The following is a 23,398-nucleotide window of genomic DNA, read 5'->3' on the forward strand; positions in this document are numbered from 1 at the left end:
CAATCTCATACTTCCTCATGATTTTAAAAAAAAAAACATTTAGGAAACCAGCAACAGACGGGAACCTCAAAACCAATGATGTATCTCCTAAGACCAGAGACAAGACAGGAAGGGCCACCTGGACGGAGCTCTACCCAGAGCAAGCACCTACATGAAGAGGAGAAAGGAAAGACAGGCTGTCTGCAGAAGACTCGGTGCCACATAGACAGTCCCAAAGATCCGGAGAGACAGAAGTTAAGAACTACCACAGGCAATAAGTTTAATTTGTGGGATCAAAAAAAAATCACCAGAATCAATCGGGTTTCTATACACAAGCAACTAGCAAGCTGAAACTCAATTTACAGTCTCTCTCTCTCTCTCTCTCTCTCTCTCTCTCTCTCTCTCTCTCTCACACACACATACACACACAATGTATCCAAGGAGTTGAAAACTTGCTATTGCTGAGCTAGCCCCACCATCCCATGTGACACAAAGATTGACATGAGACTTCAAGGGGTTCCAACAAGCAAAACAATGTTTAAAAGAACAAATGTCTGAGGCTGGGGCTCGGTGGGCACTGGGTCCACCCAGCATGCACAAGGCCCTGGGTTCAGTCCCCAGGACTGCAGAAGACTCTGAATGTTGACACAGGCCTAGAATGGCCTTGAGTGGACGGCTTGAGGAGAGAGATCAGAAGTTCCAGATAACTGCTGGCCACATGGATGTAGATCTTTGATGCCAATTTGGACTATATGAAACTATGTCTCAATTTTTTCCCTCTAAATCACAAACAATTCCCAGTCTTCTACAGGGCCAGCCCAGTAGCCAGGCTCGTGGGGCATGCACAAGGCCCTAGGTGTGATCCCCAAAGAAAACATATAACTGTGGAGCTACAGTGAATGGTGGTACTGAAGCAGAGACAGGAGGCCCAGACATGAGACTCAGACGGAAGCCATGCTTGCGACAAGGCCACAGTCACTTCCACTGGAACAATGTCTTTGTCACATGCAGATGGATGAGGCTGGACCCCTGCTCCATATGACTTCATAATCAACTCAAAACAGGCCAAAGGCCTTAGTCTAGGAAAATCTAGAAAACTTTCAAACCACCCCAAAGATGGTTTCATGATGGATTCTTAGATGTGGTTCAGAAGATGTGAGCAACACTTTAAAAACTGACATATTTGACTTCGTCAAAGTTTTTAAAATTCAGGCTGTCGGGGTAGCTCAGGGAGTAGCTGCTCGCTGCCAAGCTTGATATAGTGAGTTCAGTTCCCACAACCCGTGCGGTGGAGCGCGAGACCACATCACACACCGTCTCAGTCAGGGGTTCCGAACATCACACACCATCTCAGTCAGGGTTCTATCCTGCACAAACATCATGGCCAAGAAACAAGTTGGGGAGGAAAGGGTTTATTCAGCTTACACTTCCACATTGCTGTTCATCACTAAAGGAAGTCAGGACTGGAACTCAAGCAGGTCAGGAAGCAGGAGCTGATGCAGAGGCCATGGAGGTATGTTCCTTACTGGCTTGCTTCCCCTGGCTTGCTCAGCCTGCTCTCTTATAGAACCCAAGAATACCAGCCCAAAGGTGGTACCACCCACAAGGGGCCCTCCCCACTTGATCACTAATTGAGAAAATGCCCCACAGCTGGATCTCATGGAGGCACTTCCCTAACTGAAGCTCCTTTCTCTGTGATAACTCCAGCCTGTGTCAAATTGACACACAAAATTAGCCAGTACACAGAGGCTAGCCCACTTACAGTGAGCTGAAGGCTAACCCACTTGGGACTCTATCTCAAATATGTAAATAGATAAATAAGTCAGAACTCCAAATCACCATGAGATCCAGCAATCCCACCCTTAGCTTGATCTCAGGAGAACCAGACACTCCAAGGCTTCTTCCTCCCCCCCTCACTCCCTGGGAGTCTCACTCCCTGAGCCATTGGCATTTGAGGCTAGAGAACTCTGCACTGGGGCATTTTGCACAGATTTCCCGTGCTCTACAGTGCAAGCCTCTGCTCTGCCCAAGAGATGACGTTAGTTTTTGTTCCCTTGGTTGTGACAACCAAAAATGCCCCCAGGGTCAACAAGATGGTTCAACCACTAAGGGCAGTTGCTGCCAAGCCTGATCCCAGATGAGTTCAGTGCCCAGGGCCCACATGGTGGAAGGAGAGAACTGGTTCCCTCAGGTTGTCCTCTGACCTCCACGCAAGCAATGACATGCACAAGCCTGCATATGTGAACATATATGCATAATTTTCTAAATGTCTCCAGAAATTAAGACATGTGCCACGAGGGTCAAAAACTGCGATGGGGTGGATACCAGTCTTTCTAATGCTATGCCGTTCCCCTTCTGGCTCCCCCCCCCCCCCTTGCTTCTGGAAATTGAACTGGAAATGTCTGAAGCCAAACTGACTGTGTGTGTGTGTATGTGTGTGTGTGTGTGTGTGTGTGTGTGTTTGAGACAGGGTCTCTTTATATAACCCTGGCTGTTCTGGAACTCACTTTGTAGACCAGGCTGGACTTAAACTCACAAAGATCTGCCTGTCTCTGTCTCTGTCTCCCAAGTGCTAGGATTAAAGGCATGCGTCACTCCACCTGGCTGGAGTTCATTTCGAACAATACCTCTCTTGCCCTGAGTAAATTGTAACACATCAGCAAGAAAGGCCTCCATCAGGTGCTCTCAACACACAAGCCCTCAGGAAAAAAGATTCTCCTGAGTTCATTGACAGACAGCATTGCCAGAAGGTTGCAGAAGCGACTGTGGCATCCTCAGAGGTCCAACAGGTTCCTCAGGCAGGAGGGCACAGCAGGGATCAGGGCCCTTCCGCCCCTGGCTTCTGCTGAGAGACCAGTCTCATCACACACACACTCACACACCTTCACTGCCATGATCTCTTCTTGTCTCTTTTCCTCTCAGGGCTCAGACTGCCTTAACTGTGGACGGCAGGCACAGATTCCATCATGGTAACTCGGGGGTTGTCAGGGGAGACGCAGGATGGAATGAGCTGATGCCGCCCCACGGCTTTGCAGGAAGGAACCAGAGAAACATCCTGACCCAGGGAAGGCCGCTGTCTGGCAGGTTGCACATGTGTATGTATGAAATAGTACCACATTAGAAATAGTGGCCGGGCACACGCCTTTAATCCCAGCACTTGGGAGGCAGAGGCAGGCGGATTTCTGAGTTCAAGGCCAGCCTGGTCTACAGAGTATGTTCCAGGACAGCCAGGGCTACACAGAGAAACCCTGTCTCGAAAAACAAAGAAACAAACAAATAAAAAAAAAAAACCCACCATATTTAAATTGTTGCCAGAGAAAGGGCAGGGCAGGGCGGCAATGAAGACACTGAGCTGGAGTGGACCTTCGGTGATCTGATGCCCTTCTGCCTACTCCAGCCGGGAAGCCCAGGAGATGGCGCAAGCTTTTTCTTATGCAAACCCCACGGAACCAGCTTAGGAAATGCTGACTGCCTGGGAGAAGAGACAGCTGCCTAGAACAGCCAGCAGCCTGGGACTATGGCTATGCTGTGCCCCAGAGGGTCATGTGCTGGGAGCTTGTCCCCAGCTAGGATGACGGTGGTGAGGAGACACAGCCTACTCCAGAAAGGACTAGTGCTGGTCTCTGGGTGACAGAGGTCTTTGTGGGAAAGAGTGAGCTGGCTCCCGAATCCTGCTGGCCTCCTGCCTCACGTGTTCATGTGTTCCCATGAGGAGGCCGTCTACCCTCTTATGACCACTGGAGGGCTCCAACCAGAGTCAAACAGAAACTAGGACGGTGCTCTTAGACCTCCAGTATTTTGCTTTAAATAATTTTTTTTCACAAAATATCCAGCATCGGGTACTTTGTTACAGCAGAAGGAAAACTAACCCAGATGGGCAGGTGGTGGGCCAAGAGGGGGACTGAGTGCCTAAGTGGACAGGTGGGCGCACACAAACGTGGCTGATGACTGGGGCGCGGACCAAGCTGCTGTGATCAAACCTGAAGACGCTAATGAACGGAGTAGCCGGCCCTTCCTGGCCTCAACGTACTCCATAATATTAATCCTATCCTGACAGGGAGCAGTGATTCTAATACCAAGCTTTGCCAGGGTTACCCACGTGGAAACCCTAAGGGTTTCCCTGATTTTCTTATTGACTTACTTAAATAAGTATTTATTTAGAGACAAAGTCTCACAGTGTTGGCCAGGCTGGCTTTGAACTCACAGAGACCTACCTGCCTCTGCCTCCCAAATGCTGTGCACCACAACGACCATTTCTCTCTCTCTCTCTCTCTCTCTCTCTCTGTTTCCCTCCTTCCTTTTCTCTCTCCCTCTCTCCCCTCTCCCCTCTCTTCTTCCTTCCTTCCTTCCTTCCTTCCTTCCTTCCTTTCTTTCTTTCTCTCTCTCTCTCTCTCTCTCTCTCTCTCTCTCTTTCTTTCTTTCTTTCTTTCTTTCTTTCTTTCTTGTTGTAGCATAGGACCAAGGTCACCAGGACAGAAGACTACCAAGTGCGTATATGCGTGGAAACTGTTTGAGAAAGCTGCCAGCCGGGCGGTGGTGGCGCACGCCTTTAATCCCAGCACTTGGGAGGCAGAGGCAGGTGGATTTCTGAGTTCGAGGACAGCCTGGTCTACCGGGTGAGTTCTAGGACAGCCAGGGCTACACAGAGAAACCCTGTCTCAGAAAACCAAAAAGAAAAAAAGAGAAATCTGCCAACCTCCTCTTTTGGGCCTGCTTCCCTCTCTAAAAAAAATGCAGAATCCCCTCCTTGCCCTGGCGGTACTTAGAACGACGTCTCTGCACACACTCAGTTTCCACACACCTGTGCCCGCGGAGGGCCTTCAGCCTCCTCGGCCCACCCCTCCCATCCCAGAACATCACCGTCACGAGCCTGTCCTTACCGGATTCTTCACTTCATAGTTTGGACACCTGTGACTCAGAAAAGCTCAGTCACTCAGCCCAGCTCAAGTCCTAGCCCAACACCCACACCCTCCCCCGCCGACACATAGACACGCATGATTCTCATACGACCCAAGGTGCCACAAGCTGTGCTGAGATTCCACGTCTGGTTGTGTGCCTTTAAGAAAGGGCGGCAGACCCAGACCAGCTGGTGGTCTGAACAGCAGAGACTAGAGGAGGGCCTGACCTCCCAGTGAGCATCTGCTCCCCAGGAGGCTGCTCCCCCACCACCACATACACATGACCTAGCTGACCCCCAAACTGGTTGCTGGTCAAAGTTCTTTTTATTTAGTTTCTTCTCTTTTTTTCCGCCAGGGCTACACTCAAACCCAGGACCTTGTGCACCATGAGGCAAATGCTCAGCTAAGCCACACCCCCTAAAGCTTATTTTTACGTCTTGCAATTCAAACCCAAGCAACACCTGTCTGGTGCCGGAGCCATCAGGCCTCGAGCCTCCCATGACCAATGCAGGAAGCTGCCGGTCTCCAGCAGGCGCTGGCCAGTGGCCAACACCACAGTGCAGGCAGCAGGCGGAGGGCTTGCCCCCATTCCCCCTCACCCCCCTCCAAAAATAACATTCACCCAGTCTAGCCGAGGTCTTGGAAGGACAGGAGCAGCATGTCAGCATCCTGCAGTCCCCGTCTCTACTTGGACTTTTTTTCTCCCACCCGGTTTAGTTCCTGAGTGTTTGGGGCCACTTACCAAACTGGGGACATGGCCACCAGTTCCATTCTCAGGAGAGTCCCACAAGTGCCCACAGGGTGACTAAGGGAGCCCAGCCTTCTGAGTGTCACCTTTCAGCAGGAGGCTGTGGTGTGCTGTGTCAGGCCACAGGGGAGGGGCTTGGCTGGTACTCGGAGTTGGAGTTCCCTGCAGCACAGCCTTACCTGCTGCCACTGTCCTGGCCCTGCTTCACGCCTCCCTTGGCTCTCTCCATGGTCTGAGGCTTGCCAGCACAGAAGGCCACCTCCTCCTGGCTTGCTACACAGCCCTGCTTAAGCCTCTTCACGCTCACGCAACCGTTCTCCTTGCCTAAGTCCACGTCTCTGGAATCCATTTGAAACGTTCCCACCAACCAGTGCAGGTGGCCTCTGCTGAGCCACCTTACAATTGTCCTTTCCTCTGCCCTCGGGCACCTGCGAGAATATGTTCAGCATTTTCTTGGGATGGGCCACCTTGGACACAATGGAAAAAGAGGTGATAGTGTCAGAATAGAGAGTGGGCGGCCAAGGGCTCCCCAGCTGCCAGGAGGGCAGCACAGAGCCAACTCTGACCCCTAGGGTACACACTGCCCCTGAGGATGGCTCAACTACACCCCTGCCTATGCGGACAAGGGTATCAGAGGCCATGGTATTTCTGCAAAGCCTCTCCCATGCAGCCTGATGCAGGGGGACCAGGTGTCCACTCTGCTTCCTGTCCAAGTAAACAGAAGCCCAATGTCACACGCAGCCCACGTGTTATCTTTTTTGTTGTTGTTGTTTTTGTGGGTTTTTTTTTTTTTTTGAGACAAGGTTTCTCTGTGTAGCCCTGGCTGTCCTGGAACTCACTCTGTAGACCAGGCTGGCCTCAAACTCAGAAACTGGCCTGCCTCTGCCTCTGCCTCCTGAGTGCTGGGATTAAAGGCGTGCGTCACCACCGCCCAGCTGTCCGCGTGCTATCTTCACGGAGAGCCCGGGGCAGAGTGAGACGCTCTGAGACTCAGGAAGAACTTTATCCTGGGCAGATTTTGACCTCATTCTGAACTGGGGTCCCTCACCTAGAAAAGAGACAATCCTCACCTGCACCCACCTCCTGGGATTACTGTGAGAATCAGCCGAGCCTGTGTGGTCACTTTTGGTGACAATCTTAGTGGCTATCCTAAACAGGAGCAGGCAGGCAGCTCCAGCCGTGGGCACACAAGGTAGAAGGAGAAACACCGTCACAAGTTGCTGTTGTCTGACAACTGCACGCGTGCAATGGTGGCCACACCCACACATATACACGCAAACTAAATAAGTAAATGCAACTAAAAAAAGATAAAACATCTTGTCTCCAAAGGAAGTCATGTTGGGTGTATTGTTGATGTCCTACCGTAGTGGCTTGCCTCTAAATCTACACTGTCTAAGGGACCGAACGCAAAGGAATAGGAGCAGACCCCACACTTCGGGCTTTTCTGGAAAGGGTTTCAGGGAGACGGGTGTTCTGCAAAATAAAGAAAATGCTTTTTTTCTTTATTGGGTTTCATTATGTGGCCCTGGCTAGCTATGTAGACCAGACTAGTTTTGACCTCACAGAATGCGCCTCTCTCTGCCTCTGGGATTAAAAGCATGGACTACCACATGTGGTCTTTTCTGTTTTGGGTTTCTTTCTCCATTCCCCACTCCCCCACTTCTTTTTGGGACAGAGTCTGACAATGTAGCCAGGTTGGCTTTGAATTAACACTGACCTTTCTTTTTCTTTTTTTAACTGTAGGGTTTTTTTAAACTGTTTTTTTTTTTAAGATTTATTTATTTATCATATGTTAGTACGCTGTAGCTGTCTTCAGACACTCCAGAAGAGGGCGTGTCAGATTTCATTATGGATGGTTGTGAGCCACCATGTGGTTACTGGGATTTGAACTCAGAACCTTTGGAAGAACAGTCAGTGCTCTTAACCGCTGAGCCACCTCTCCAGCCCAACACTGGCCTTTCTACCTCAGCCTCTCAAGGTCTGAGATTATGGGTCTATACACCATCACACCTCGCTCAAAGAGTATTCTTTTTTTAAAAAATTATTTTATCTTTAATGATGTGTATGTATATGTCTGAATAAGTTTAATCACATGAGTGCATTTGCCTACAGGGACCAGAAGAGGGCACCAGGTCCCCCTTGGAGCTGAAGTTACAGGTTGCTGTGAACTCACAGATGGGCGCTGAGAAGCAGACTCCTTTACAAGAGCAACACATGCTGGGGGGGGGGGGGGTGGCTTGCCTGCAGTCACCCTGTCTGGAGGCACACGGATGATATATGTCACAGGCAGAGGCGGCAGGCTGTGGAGTTCAGTTATTCAACAGGCTAGGAGGAGCTGATTGTGGAAGCGGAGGCTGAGGCAGGAAGACTGCAGCACGCTCGAAGCCAGCCTTGAGCTTCAGGGTGGGGTCTTGTCTGGACCCCCAAAAGAAAACTCACAAACAATAGAAAAGGCAGCAGCCTGGAGATGAGGCCCCGTGAGAGTTGGTGGGTCCCACAACTACCACACGCCAGAACATGGCTCTCCGGAGAAGCCCAGAGGCCAGGCCTAGAGCAAGCAGAAAATAAGCAATTGTGAGGCTGGCGCCAGGTCCCTGGGCACTGGAGCACTGGCATGGCAGTGCTGGAGGTGTTGGGACGTCATGGATGAGAACGCTGGTGCAGCTTAGATGGAGAAGGCGCGGGTGTAAGGAGAACCGCTTGTAAGCACCACCTGTTGCCAGCGGTGGTGGTGGCGCACACCTTTGATCCTGCACTTGGGAGGCAGAGGCAGGCAGATTTCTGAGTTCGAGGCCAACCTGGTCTACAGAGTGAGTTCCAGGACAGCCAGGGCTACACAGAGAAACCCTGTCTCGAAAAACAAAAAGGAGGAGATAGGAATGAAGAAGCAGGCTGCGAGGGAAGGAGAGTGGTAGACGTGGACTAGTTAAATAAGTTATGAGCTAGTGGGGGAATGAGCCAAAGCGCACGGCCTAGGCACGTATTAATATCTCATTTTGGATTGGAGAGATAGCTCGGTGGGTAAGAGCACTGACTGCTCTTCCAGAGGTCCTGAGTTCAAATCCCAGCAACCACACGGTTGCTCACAACCATCTGTCATGGGATCTGATGCCCTCTTCTGGTGTGTCTGAAGACAGCTACAGCGTACTCCCATATAACAATAAATAAATCTTTGGGCCAGAGTGAGCAGGGCCAGAGTGAGCAGAGGTCCTAAGTTCAATTCCCAGGACGCTCTGACTACTGTCCGGGAGTTAACGTGAATCTTAACTCCACGTGTGCAGATGGCGGAGGTGGCGCCCTCAGCAGGCTGTTGGCTGACAGAGCTCAAACTGCTTGGGCTGGCACTCTTGACTGCAGTGACAGCCGCACCCCTCTCCCTGACTGGCCTCGGGGAATTTCACCCTTTGCTTTACCTGGTATCTATCAGCTGGTGGGTGTGAACATCTCTTCTATCAAGTGTGCAGAAGAGATGGCTGCTCTCCCGACAGGCTGAGGCCTCCCTCAGGCTGGCCCTGGGGCAGGACTAGTGCAACGTCTAACCTGTGCGCAGAGAAGTAAGCTCTAGAGGTCAGATCCAGGGCTCTCCAGCAGCCTCTGAAACTGAGGTGACAGCGTTGGGTGTTGGTGGGAACTGAGCGCTAGGGTGAAAGGCCCTCTGAGGAGGAAGAGCCTGCTCCCCAACTTTCCCTTTCCAGACACAAACCCACAAGCTGTGCTCGATCCAACATCCGGGTCAGTGCCCACTACCCACTGCCCCCCGGGCAGATCTTTGGCACTGACTCTGTTAGCACCTCTGTGTTGCAGCTTCCTGTAGCTGCCGTGGGAGCAGCTGTGAGAGCGTGGGGGCGGCGACAAGGCTCGGAAGAGCTACCATGTGGGTCAAGGGCACTGAGACCCACCCCAAAGGCTACTTTAGCTTGGCAAGGTCAGGGAAGTGGCAGTTCCGGGCACACGTGTGAAGCGTGACCCAAGCCTGCGGATTGTTGCTGGAAGCCCTCTTCCACTTCAGCGAGTAGGAGCAGGGCGGCCCGAGGGAGCAGGGTTTGTGTCAAAACCCAAAGTCTGGGGCTGATGAAATGGTTCGGGACTAAAGCCTGAAGACCTGAGTTCCATCCCTGGAACCCCACATGGTGTAAGGAGAGAACTGTCTTCCCCTGGTTGTCTTCTGACTTCCACACACACAGTGACACACCTACCTCCCCAGGATTGTTTAATGAAAACATTTAAAAAACAAAACAAGAACCCACCTGGGCATGGTGGCACATGCCTATAATCCTAGTATTTGGCTGTAGAGGGAGGAAGATAAGGAGCCAGCCTCTGCTACATACAAGCCTGGGTCCAGCCTAGACTACACCAGACAATCTCAAAAAAAAAAAACAAAACAAAAACAAAAACAACAACAACAACAAAAAAAACTAAATACGCCAAGAATGCTACACACAGCGCCTCACCTCCCGTGGATGTGCCTAGAGGGTGGGTTCAAGTGCCTGCTCTGCGGGCCGAGTTCTCGCCAGGCTCTTGAGGCTCCTGAATCATGGTCTTCTCGTACATGAGGAAGGCAGAGGGCAGAACTGGCTGATGCTAACTGGGCTACAGTGTTCCAGGTGCTGTGCTGAGCACGTTATCTAAGATCAAGCTGCTGAGAGCCCTTGGGCCATTACACAAGCCTCCAGCCCATCTCCCAGCCCCGGGCTGGTCCCTTACCACAGAGGAGCCAAAAATATCTTGTAAGAAAGCCAGGGACAGAGCTGGAGCGATGGCTCAGTGATTAAGAGCACTGACTACTCTTCTGAAGGTCCTGAGTTCAAATCCCAGCAACCACATGAAAGAGATCTGATGCCCTCTTCTGGGGTGTCTGAAGACAGCTACAGTGTACTTATAATGAATAAATAAATCTTTAAATAAAAGAAAGCCACAGACAACTGGGTGTGGTGGTGATCCCAAGCACCCCAGAGGCTGAAGCAGGAAGGTGACAAGGAAGGCCCCACCTCAAAAGTGAGCTCAGAAGAAACCTACAATTGTACCTAATAGCCACATTGTGATACTTTTCCCCCACTGTTTTTGTTGTTGTTGTTGTTGTTGTTTTGTTTTGTTTTTTGAGACAGGGTTTCTCTGTGTAGCCCTGGCTATCCTGGAAGAACTCACCCTGTAGACCAGGCTGGCTTCAAACTCAGATATCTGCTTGCCTCTGCCTCCCAAGTGCTGGGATTACAGGTGTGCACCACCACTGCCCAGCTCACACAAAAGTTTGGGTGTGTGAGACACCCAAGCGCGTGTGCGTGTGATGTGGTGCTGAGCATGAGGAGGTCGGAACAACTTTCAGGCATCGCGTCTCTCCTCCCACTTCAGGTGTTAGATTGTCAGACTTTCCTGGCTTATCACATGTGGCAGCAGCGTGGCCCACTGCCTGTATACAGGGATCTCCCAGGCAGGGGCGTAAACTCCGTGGAACCAGACTTGGGCTTAAAACCTGGGCCTGCTTCTTCTCTACAGAATTCCCAGGTGACTTGAGTTGCCTGGCCTCTTCCCACTGAGACGCTTGAGACGGCTCTGTAAACAATTTCTTTTGCAATCGCAAATCCAGTATTGACTGGGAAGCCCAGAGCAGGTCCTTGAGATGTACGCAGCAGCCCGCTGCTGACAGGGAGGGCTGCCTGGGAGTGTCCCGGCGTCCTTTATCCATCTTCAAGCATCCACAGAAACTGACCTCCATGCTCTAGACCCCTGTTGCTCGGGGATATGGGATGAGGCCCAGGAGTCCTCCCCCCGCCCCCCGCCCCCCGCCCCCCACCCCCCGCCCCAGGAGGGGACTCGGGACAGCATCAGAGCAGACCCTGTGGATCTTCTAACTTCTGTCAGCTGCAAGGCCGGCACAGGTCTGCCGGAAGCTAGCTGCGTTCTTTCCCTAGTCTGGCCAGCCTGTAAATATATCTATTTTCCTCTATTGGTTTCTGCTTTCTAATTTTTTTTTAAGATTTATTTATTTATTATATGTGCACTGTAGCTGTCTCCAGACACACCAGAAGAGGGCATCAGATCTCATTGCAGATGGTTGTGAGCCACCATGTGGTTGCTGGGATTTGAACTCAGGACCTTTGGAAGAGCAGTCAGTGCTCTTAACTGCTGAGCCATCTCTCCAGCCCCCTGCTTTCTAATTTCTTTTGGAATACTGGTATCAAATCATGGACCGGCATACTGGTAGCCATGTATCCAGGAAATAGGGGAGGTGGGACTGAGCTGGGCGGAGTGTAACAGCTCAGCTAGCAGTTGACCTAATTCTATTCTGTCCCCCCAACCCTGTCCCCATCCTGATTCAACTAGAAGCCTGGAAGACTGAGGTACACAGAACTCTGAGCTCCTGCGTGCAGCTCCTGCCCATACCACACCCCTGTCTGCCAGGACCCAGCATAGAAACAAGGAAAGCATCCAGCACCACTGTTCAGAGGCTCCCAAGATCCTGTGAGGTGGTCCACACCTCTGCCAAAGTCGCATCACAGACAATCCCTCCTCCCTCAGGGTGCTCCGCAATGAGAAGATTCTGAGAGGTCCTACCACAAAGTCTCCGTGCTCCCCAGAGACAACGTGGGTTCCAGGCCCGGCTCCGCACTGTGCCTACCCCGTTGTAGGGCAAAGCTTCAGTCACCTGTCCTTCTTCAGAATAAGGAAGGCCTCCCTCCACTCAGGTGACTCCGTTCCCCAGACCTGACAATCCTAAGTTCTGAAGTTTACGGAGAGGTGCTCAGAACCGCCCTTCAATGCCCGTCTTTTTCACAAACCACCTTCACTTCGTAAGACTGAGTAAGAGCCAACCAAGTGGCTTAGCAGGTAGGAAAGGTACCTGCTGCCAGGCCCGACCGTCCGGGTTGGCTCCCTCCGACTCCACGTGCCGGGAGGGAGAACCAGCTGGCCTCCACATGCTTTAAGGGTAACTTTTACCCGCCTGTTAACTGTCTGATGCTTCCTGCCTCTGTCTGCAAACCTAGGCCTAGTGCTGCAAGTGTCGTACATGGAACCTTCTAGCTTTCGTACCATCTGATCTCAGACTAGACCGTTTTCAGCCTCTGAGACTATTTATTGAATAAGCTCACCCTTTCTAGTTCTTTCTGAACTCTGGCTGGCTGGTTCAACTCAGCTGTTCTGGCTCAAACTCCTCTCCGAGCTGACTGCTTCAATCTGGCTCCTCTCTCAGCCTCTCCTGAGTTGCTCTGCTTGGCCTCAAACTAAAACTGCCAATCCGTTCTAATCTTCTAGTCCTTCTCATTCTCTGGCTTGTTCTGTCTTCACGTTGTCTCTGTACAACTCTCTCTCTCTCTCTCGCTCTCTCTCTCTCTCTCTCTCTCTCTGTTTTTTGAGACAGGGTTTCTCTGTGTAACCCTGGCTGCCCTGGAACTCACTCTGTAGACCAGACTGGCCTCGAACTCAGAAATCTGCCTACCTCTGCCTCCCACGAGCTGGGATTAAAGGTGTGTGCCACCACTGCCCAGCTCTGTGCTTCTCTAAGTAGCCTCTTTTTCCTGTCTGTTCTTTCGAGAGTTGGGCGTATCCTATCTCTGACTCAGTCTGTCAGATCTTTCTCTGATTCATCCCTTTGTCTGCCACTCAATTAGACGTCACTTCCTTCTCCAAATTGTTTGGGAGTCAAGGTGTGTACTAAGGACGAGTCTGCATTCCAGCCAGAGGGATTACAGATCTGTGCTATGGGCTGAACCACACAACTAGAGACAATCTCAGGGTTCACAGTGTGATCAAATACCCCGCAACATGTTCCATGCCTGCACAAATAAGTAAATGTAAAACAGAAATGTTCAAGAAGGAGAAAAGGCGGACTTTTTCTCCAAGCTTGGGCAGACTAAAGGGTCTTCCCTAGAGGGCGGCTGCTCCTGTAGATCGGGCACGGGCATGGGGTGGTTACGAGGGCTCAGAGAAGGGCAGAAGGACTGGAAAACTCTGCAGCTTGGCTTCTGACCCGGAGGAATGGGATAAATAGCACCTGTTGCTTCTCCCTGCCCCCGGAGCCTCAAGGTCATCTCATTGAACACCCTGCACAGACCTGGCCCACAGAGATCAAGCCCTCAGCCTGGACTCTGTGACAGGAGCCCTGGAATCCTAGAGTGAAGGTGCACAGCCCACAGCCCAGCTGCTGGGAGCACCCCCACACACAGACACACAGACAGACACACACACACACACACACACAGGAGTAAGACTGAATGTGTGGCCTTCTCAGGTTGCTGCGATTTCAGACTGCTCAAACACCCAACTAGGGACACACAAACCCACCCTGAAAGTGAAATTCCTGGCTGAAGCTTGAGAGGTCGAGTTAGAACAGGAGACTGCCAGGGTTCTATTGGAGGAAGATCCAGAGGCCACCTCCATTTCAACATGCAAGCACGCCCATATCCCGCACAGCCCGAGGACCAGAGCTGATGCCTCCGCCATTTCTGTATTAGACCAAAGCATGATAAAAACGCACACATGTGCACACACACACAGACGTGGTTTGCACAAATCCCATACAGACAAAGCACACCTACAACACTTCCCAGAGCTTTTGGAGGAAATCATGGATGAAGGAAATCCCAGACCTGCACCTCCAATCATGACTTGGGCCTCCACTGAAGAATGAAGCCAGTGTTTGTTTTAAGACAGGAGGCCAAAAAGAATGGAGGAGTGGCCCCTGGTTCTGGAAAGACTCAGTGCAAGAGTATAGGGGAATTCCAGAACAGGGAAGCGGGAAGGGGTAGATGGAGGAACAGGGGGAGGGAAGAGGGCTTATGGGACTTGTGGGGAGTGGGGACCCAGAAAGGGGGAAATCATTTGAAATGTAAATTAAAAATATATCAAAAAAAAAAAAAGACAGGAGGACAGCTGCGAGTTCAAGGCCAGCCTTGATGACTAGGCAAGTTCCAGGACATCCTGGGTAAATAAATACCAACCAAAGATACAATAAAAGATAATTCTGAGTCCCCAGGAATCACCCTGACCTGGGCAAGTAGAGATGGCCAGCCACCTATATGGAAGTCCATTTTTATTTTAAAATAAGAGTCACAGAAATAATAGGGGAAATGGCACCTGGAACACAGAACCAGAGGCTGGCTTTTATGACAAACTGCTCAGCAGTTCCCTCAGTGTCCCCTAAAACTCTCAAGTGGCTGCTTTTGTTTGGGGCTCACACACACACACACACACACCCCATCCCACGGGGACTGGCTTCAAGGCCAGGGGTCAGTTCACTTACTGCGTTCACACTTCCGCCTTCCTTTCCCCATGGCTTCCAAGCTGTGTATCCGGGGTTGACATTTTTCAAGCTCCAGTTGGCCGAGGCCCGGATCTGAGCTGCTGGCGGCTCACCGCTGAGGCTGTAAATGTCACTTCTAGATTAACCAGCCTCTGCTGTTTAAAAATATCCCCCAGAGCATTTAACCTTGAAGGCACTGAGTGGCAGCAGTGACCCAGGCTGGGAGGAAATGATCTTCCAGCAGCCCAGCGGGGCTGCACTGGGGCCCTGGGAGCCTGTCCACTCAACCCCACAGCTCGCTTTATTTCAAAATTCCTAGACACTTAATTAGGAGCCATCTAAGCCCAAGGTGTCATAAGTGACAAGGGGGAAGGAAAGTCACTAGTGAGGGACAGAAGAAAAGTTCCCCCAAAGGTGGCCTGGCACTTCTCCCCAAGGTTTTTACGAGACCCTCTGGAATCACACTCTGTTCATGGAATATTTCTAGTACCTTGGGACTTGGGGATTAAAAAAACAAGGCTCTTGGTCAGGATTGGCTGGCTGGGGACAGCTGAGGAGAGCAGAGGAAACGGCCCTTGTTGCTGTCACAGGGTGTTCTGAAGCATGTGGGACAAAGGTCATCTCCAGGTCTCAACCCCGGCTAGCTGGCGGTGGCAGGGAAACAGAAACCACAGACCAGCACCGATTTCTGTGATCATGGCCGGGGCGAAGCGCGACGCTGCAAAGCCAGGGGTGAGCAGTCGGTGAGGGGGATGGTCTGGCCGCTGCAGCACCTGCTGCTGGCGTGGGATACCTCACTTGTGGGCTGCTTTTCCAGGAAGGAAAGCATATCAGCAAACTTTAGGTTTCTTTCCGGTGGACTTTAGAACAGGAAGCTATTATTCAAGTCCTATTCGATGGGGTGTTACTGGCTATACACCTGTATGAAGTCTGGGGCTAAGCCTGCCCCAATGCTGGGTGAGCTGGGCGAGCAGTGGGCTAGCATTGCTCTCAGCCTGTTAAATAGCTAGCGAAGCCTGTGAGAGGTCCCCTGGAACGAGCAGCTCCTAGAAAGCCACGCGCAACTGAAGCCTCAGATAACCTCATCCAATACATCCCTTCCCAGGTAGAGGGTGCAGCGGGCAAGAGAGTTGTTGCTTAGCATTTCAGGGCCTTGCTACCCTCCCCAGTGATGGTGACCTGTGCAGGGTGTTGAGAGTGGAAAGATTACTGAGCTCCCACTTCTTCCTCAGTTCTTCATGGCCTTGAGGTCTCCCGTTCTTATCAAAGGGCGTCAGATCTCCCTACGGATGGCTGTGAGCCACCATGTGGTTACTGGGATTTGAACTCAGGACCTCTGGAAGAGCAGTCAGTGCTCTTAACCACTGAGCCATCTCTCCAGCCATGCTGATGTGCTTTCTAGGGACAGAGTCTCACTGTAGCCCAGGCGAACTGTAACTCATACAGTCCCAGCTGTCCCAGAATCTGTGGAACCCGGAACTCTGGGGTGCTGGATGACAGAAGATGCGAACCACCGCACTTGGCTGATCCTTGTAATGACCCCATTACCTCCTTCCAGGTAATGGCGCCATGCACCTGTGATCTCACCAAACAGAGGCAGGACTGTCAAGTTTCAGGCAAACCTGGTCTAAGGGTTGAGTTCCAGGCTATCCAGAGCTACCTAAGACTTTGTCTCAAAAAAAAAACAAAAAACAAAAAACAAAACAGCAAATGAAACAACTAAAAGAAATCCATGCTGTTATGGACACAGCCGTGGAGGTGCATGCAGTTGTCAACCGTCTTTAGTATGTAGACTGATCTACAGAATATACTGTGTACATCCATTAAAGTAGGGGAGTGGGGGGTAGGGGGCTCTGTGGGTAAATTCCCTGCAGTGTGAGGGTCATGTAGGCTCAATGGTGCTTGTATTCTAATGCTAATTTGGGGCCCCTGAGACTGGTCGCCCTAAAGATAAGAGAGTCCCCATGTAAGACACCGAGGGACCCCCTGCCTCCAGTTTATTGTGATTGGTGAATAAAGATGCCAACAGCCAGTAGTTGGGCAGAAGAGGCATAAGTGGGGTTGAGGTTTCAGAGACTAGGGTGAGAGAGGACCACGAGGAGGGAGGAGAAGAAAGAAGCTGCGGTGGAATGGAAGGAAGGACGTGGAGGAGAGGAGAAAGACCGTCATGGGTTAGCTGAGCCGTGAAATCACGGCCCTGAGGGCTGCCGACTGGAGCCAAGAGCTGCCCAGGTGAGACATAGTAGGTAATAACTCAGGGTTCTCGATAGGCGAGCAGATTCTAACACACAGAGCATAGGCAGCTGCCCAGCTCGAGTGCTGATTAAGGCTTATTGCAAATATAAAGACTGTGTGTGTGTTTCATCCAGAATCTCAATAATCAAAGATGGGGTAGTAGCCACAGTCCAGGATTTTATTTTCAAAAGATTTATTTATTTATTTATTTATTTATTTATTTATTTATTTATTTATTTATTATATGTAAGTGCACTGTAGCTGTCTTCAGACACTCCAGAAGAGGGAGTCAGATCTCATTACAGATTGTTGTGAGCCACCATGTGGTTGCTGGGATTTGAACTCAGGACCTTTGGGAGAGCAGTCAGTGTTCTTAACCGCTGAGTCATTTCTCCAGCACCCCCAAGTCCAGGATTTTTAATATTTTTTTACTATAGGGTAAGGACCAAGTTCAGATTCTCGGTTCTCATATAAAGCTGCGTGTGATTCCGCATGTCTGTAATTCCTAGTGCTGGGCAGGGGTGGGGACTGAGGGAGAGGACTGTGTGGGCACAGTGGATTTCCAGAGCCCGGTTGGCTGCCAGTGTAGCCATGAGCTTTATGTTCGATAGCAGACCTTGACTCAAACGCTAAAATAAGGTGAAGGGCCAGAGAGAGTCCAGTGGACAAGACATTTGCCACACAAGCATGGAGACGAGAAGTTTTGACGTAAAGAGTGTGGCGCCGGTGGCCTTCCTAAGGTCAGAAAGCTGTAGAGCCGGCAGGGCTAGCAGGCGAGCCCTGCACTCCGCAGACACCTTGCTGCACTGAATACAGTGGAGCACTGTCCAGGAGGACTCCGGCTGCCCACCCAGAGCTTACACACACACACACACACACACACACACACACACACGTGTACATAGAAACCCCCTTACACGTGTAAACATGCATGCATACACGCCCAAAGGAAAACAAAGGGAAAAGCGTTAGACACATTGACGACGAATTTCCCTGCCCCTCCTCCCGAAGCACACACACACACACACACTCATGCATGTGCATGCACTCATACATACACTATACATACTGAAAAGGTCACACAGAATTCATTGTTTGTACAACTACTATGGTGTCTCAAAAGAGTCTTTACACCAAACACAAGGAGAAAGTGTTAGTAGAAAGTGTTCTCTTCAAACCTTTGATTCAGGGCCACACACCCCAAGCAGACCAATCGGCACAGGCGTACGCTGCAGTCGCAGCTAATCGGCATGCAGCAAACGCTACAGATGCAGCGAGTCCTAAGGCCTGAATGAAAACGCCAGGTTCTGCAGAGATGTCTCCAGTGAGGCTTCGGGTCCTTCCTCAGTCTAGGCTGGGAGGTACCTCAAGACCGCTTGGCCTTAACCGGCTCCCTCTGACCCATCGAGAAGGTTCAGAAAAGCTGAAAAACCCCATCACACACACACACACACACACACACACACACACACAGAAATTCTGCTTCTCCACTGGAAAGCCAAGACTTTATCCCAGGAGAGACCTGGAGAGAGCAAGGAAGTCAGAGAATCGAGAACTCACCGCAGACGCAGACGGCAGTGCCTTGGTCCTGCTCAGGTCAAGATCGGGGAGTGAACTTTCACACAATTAATTTACAACTTGAGGTTCCCAGGATGATATTTGCATAACTGACTTCCTTACTACAGAGGGAGGGGACAGGAACCATTTCTTTCAGGTAAGTCTTCACAGATTTCGGTGTTAGTTGGGGTTCTCTAGAGTCACAGAGCTTCTGGAATGTCTCTCTCTATGAAGGGAATTTATTGTGATGACTTACAGTCGTCCAACTACCCCAACAATGGTCAGCTGTGAACGGGAAGCTGGTCTTCTGTAGAAGTAGGCTCCAGCAGATGTGCTGGCAAGTAAGTGTAAGCAGGTGGAGAGCGAACCCCCTCCAACATCCTTCTGCAGGCCTCCAGCAAAGGTGTGGCCCAGATTAAAGATGTGTGCCACCACGCCTGAATCTGGGACTTGCTTTGTCCCAGGCTGACCTTGAACTCAGGCATCACCTTAGTCTCCTGGAATTAAAGGTGCCTCACAATCTCCATGCCAAGATCCAGGTCAGAAACGTGTTTTCCAGCCTCGAGATCTGGATCATAGGTGAGCCCTCCAATTCTGGTGTTTTTTTTTTTTTTCAAAGATTTATTTATTAAATGTAAGTACACTGCAGCTGTCTTCAGACACACCAGAAGAGGGCATCAGATCTCATTACAGATGGTTGTGAACCACTGTGTAGTTGCTGGGATTTGAACTCAGGACCTCTGGAAGAGCAGTCAGCGCTCTTAACCTCTGAGCCATCTCTCCAGCCCCCAGCCCTTCAATTCTGGATTGTAGTTCATCCCAGATACAGTCAAGTTGACAACCAGGAAGAGTCATTACAGCTTCCCACACTGTGCTACACAGAGATGTCCTTCCAGGTCTGCACGCAGGGTGTGTGGGGTGTGGGGTGTGTGTGTGTGTCTGACCCTAGCTGGGCTGTGTAGACCACGCGCTGTTCTGGTCTGGCCAGGAAACCTTTCTTCCACCTCCACCTTGACCAGAATTAGGGACCTCCCCCCCCCCACCCCGGGGTATTTTATTCCCGCCCACCAGCACAGCATAAGAGGTTTAGTGAGCTATCCCCAGCAGGAGGTGGGTGCATTTATTATGGGCTAGGGTTGGGGGGAACAGAGGCAACTGGGACACAACAAATCAAATTAAACTCACATTACCCTCCAGCTCCCTCAAGCTCCGAGAACTCCCATCCACGCTGCTCTTGACTCATCTCTCTCGAGTCCAGCTTTTGAAACTACATGGCTACAAACCTAAAAGGTTTAAATCTACCCGGCCATTCTGTTCATGTTTGGACACTGCTTAACTACAAAACTGCCAAGTGGAGCCTCCCTCCCCCAACCCTACTGCCACATCCTCACGGGACTTTTGCTGTATGTAGAGATTCACTTGTGTCTTATCAGAGGGCAGAGTAGGGCTGGGCCGCTCCTCATGTAAGGTGCTCAGTCAGGCTGGTGACTCACACCTATAACTCCTGAACACGGGAAACTGAGACCCAATTGTCACAAATTCAAAGCCAGTGTGGTCTCTAAAGTACTATTTTCTTTTTAAACTCAAGATCACTTTGCATTCTCTCTTTCTTTTAAAAGACATATTTATTTATTATATGTAAGTACAATGTAGCTGTCTTCAGACAGACCAGAAGAGGGAGTCAGATCTCATTACGGATGGTTGTGAGCCACCATGTGGTCGCTGGGATTCGAACTCAGGACCTTTGGAAAAGCAGTCAATGCTCTTAACAGCTGAGCCATCTCTCCAGTCCCCTAAAGCATCATTTTCACATCTACTCATTGTTACACTGACTTTTTTTTTTTTACTTCTGAGGCAGTGCTGCTATGGAGCCCAGGCCAATCTCCAACTCCATGTCTTCCAGTTTTAGCTGGAAAGGTGCTGGAGTGACAGGCGGGGAGGGGGGGCCACGCCAGCTTCAACTTGCTTAGTTTTGCTTTGCAAATGAGACACAGGGTTTCTGTGTGTAGCCCTGTCCTAGAACTATGTAGACCAGGCTGGGCCAACTGCTTGCCTCCTGAATGCTGGGGTTAACGGTGCATACAACCACACCTGGCTTCACCTTGGTTTTGGTGAGACAGGGGCTGTGTAGCCCTGGCTGTCCTGGAACTTGGTATGTAGACCAGGCTGGCCTTGGATTCACATCTGTCTGCCTCTGCCTCCCAATCGATGGGATAAAGACATTCATCGCCACACCCTTATAAACCTGAATCACTAATTTTGTGGTGTTGTAGTGTGCATATGCCACAGCACACACAGAGGTTTGAGATGTCTTCCTACCTCATGGGTCCAAGAACTGAAACTCAGGTCAGGCCTGGCAGAAGTGCTCCACCCATCTGCTGGTCTCCAGCCTGACAATCTTTCCTTGGCATTGCACCCATGGCAAGCCCCTCCCCTCCCATTTAACTTTAATTATTATTCTAAGTTGTGTGTAGCTTCTTGTGTCCACACAGTCCAGGCGTTGTATTCTCTGGAGTGACATAACAATTGTGAACCACATGCTACGGATGCTGGGATTGAACTCGGGTCCTCTTCTGCTGAGCCCTCTCCAGCCACCTGGATATGAACCTTGGGTGTCAAGATCACCCGGAGTTCAAGCCTTAGAGGGTTACGAGCCACCTCACCTGACCTGAGTGCTGGGAACTGAGTCCCCTGGAAGATCAACAGGTGCTTTTAAACCACTGAGCCACCTCTCCATTTGCACATGGCTAGATTTTATTTCACGTCAACTTGACACCATCAAGGGTCACCTGCAAGAACTTCAACTGAGACGCTTCCATAAGCAGTTTGTACTTTTTTTTTTAACTGACTGCCGTAGGGGCCCAGCCCCAGGTGTGTGCTGCCACCCTGGGCTGGTTGCCCTGCGTGCTGTAAGCAAGCAGATAGAGCAAGCCATGAGCAGCAAGTTCCTGTCCCCACCTCAAGTGTCACACAAGACTTTCCTCCCAAGTTGCTTCCGCGTTTATCACAGCACAGAAATCCGAAGGCTGGGTTTTGCCTGCATGGGCATCCGTGCACCACAGGTGTCTGGTACCCAAGGAGGCCAGAAACAGGCATTAGATTCCCTGGAACTGGAGTTGCAGATGGTGGAGATGCCAGGTAGGGGCTGCAAGGGCAGCCCGTGCTTCCACTGCCAAGCCCTCTCCAACCCTTGAGGGTTCCCCCCACCCCCATAGGTTTTCTTTGTGTAGTCCTGGAACTCATTCATCCAGCTGCTTCTGCTGCCCGAGGGGTGGGATTAAAGACGTGAAACACCACGACCAGTTTAGCCCTTCAGTTCTTAAAAACAATTTACAAGGTCTGTTCCTTGTCTTTAGGGTGGCTCCTCTTATAGCCCTGCACAGGGAGTTCATCTGTCACCCTAGATGGCAGGGATGTGGCCCTGCACTTAACCTTTGGCATGGCTCCTGGGAGGACCCCTGAAGGGACCTGCAGGCAAACTCAGACGTCTTCCTCTTCAAGGAGTGCATTTGCTGACCCTGAGAGTGAAATCTTTTTCTGTGTAGCCCTGGCTGTCCTGAAACTCACTCTGTAGACCAGGCTAGCCTTGAACTCAGAAATCCACCTGCCTCTGCCTCCCAGAGTGCTGGGATCACAGGCATGCACCACCACCACCACCTGGCTCAAGAGTAGAATCTTCTGCAGCCAAGGGCAGAGGAAGGAAGCACAGGCCCACTGTACACCGCTGCTCTCGGCACACAGGGCTGCTGGTGTGCACTGAGCCACACCCTGGCCCTTGGTGTGCTTTGCTTCGTCCCCACCTGAATGCACTGTGGAGGTTCTGTCTATCATAGTGCTAAGCGTGAGCCCAAGACCTGGAATCTGCACCTAGCCTGGGACCCTACCCCAAGTTACTTCTGATTGGTGAATAAAGATGCAGACAGCCGGGCGGTGGTGGCACACGCCTGTTATCCCAGCACTCTGGGAGGCAGAGGCAGGTGGATTTCTGAGTTCGAGGCCAGCCTGGTCTACAGAGTGAGTTTCAGGATAGCCAGGGCTATGCAGAGAAACCCTGTCTCAAAAAAAAAAAAAAAAAAAAAAAAACCTAAGAAACAAAAACCCAAAACCCAAAAAACCCAAAGATGCCGACAGCCAGTAGCTGTGCAGAAGGAACTTAGGTTTGAGGGGCTTGGATGTTGGGGGAGGTACTATGGGGAAGGGGCCATGGGTCAAGAATGTGTTTGTGGCCCCCGGGGCTGCCCAACTAGATTTAAGAGCAGCCCAGACGAAACAGTAATAACCTGGGGCTATGAAAGCAGATTCTAACATGGAGGGTAGATACCTGCCCAGACCTTGTGTTGCTTAAGGCTTATTAAAAATATGAAGGCTGCAGGGACTCAGCAACAGGTGGGGCAGAAACCCTGGCCTGGATTTTAATAATTCAAACACCCACTCTTAGCAAACCGCTGGGTCAGTCATACTTGAACCTCATATTCCTAGGAAGAGTCTAGAAGCTCACAGGTCAGGACAGAAGTGGGCAAGTGGCCAAGTCCCCCAAAGATGTGATTTTCACCACCAGGAAGCTGTCCCTCTGGGTTCCCAGCAGAGCCCTGCTCTGGCCAACCTGCCCTTGGCGGGCAGTGGGCAGACAGCTACAAGCAGGGCGCAGGGACAGAGCCGCCCTTCCTGGAGTCAGTGGTAGCCATGGTGACAGCAGAAGAACCGGCTTCTGAAACAAACACTGAGGAACAGTGGGCACGCGGC

The 23,398-nt window shown here is 51.0% G+C and overlaps 1 protein-coding gene across 3 annotated transcripts in view; it reads right to left on the reverse strand.

Annotated features, from left to right (window-relative positions):
• The window catches only part of Acacb (acetyl-CoA carboxylase beta), a 112,726-nt gene extending 97,470 nt beyond the window's left edge, over positions 1 to 15,256 (reverse strand). Inside the window, exon 1 of one of the 3 annotated variants that reach the window (XM_052169135.1) lies at positions 14,864 to 15,256. The gene's annotated coding sequence lies outside the window, so the exon portion shown is untranslated. Of the gene's footprint in view, positions 1 to 5,619; positions 5,665 to 14,863 lie in introns of those variants that run through there. The other 2 variants (XM_052169137.1, XM_052169136.1) reach the window with 2 other exon arrangements.
• Between the last annotated feature and the right edge of the window lie 8,142 nt (positions 15,257 to 23,398).

Source organism: Apodemus sylvaticus, chromosome 22, assembly GCF_947179515.1.
Source record: "Apodemus sylvaticus chromosome 22, mApoSyl1.1, whole genome shotgun sequence".
Taxonomy (NCBI): Eukaryota; Metazoa; Chordata; class Mammalia; order Rodentia; family Muridae; genus Apodemus; species Apodemus sylvaticus.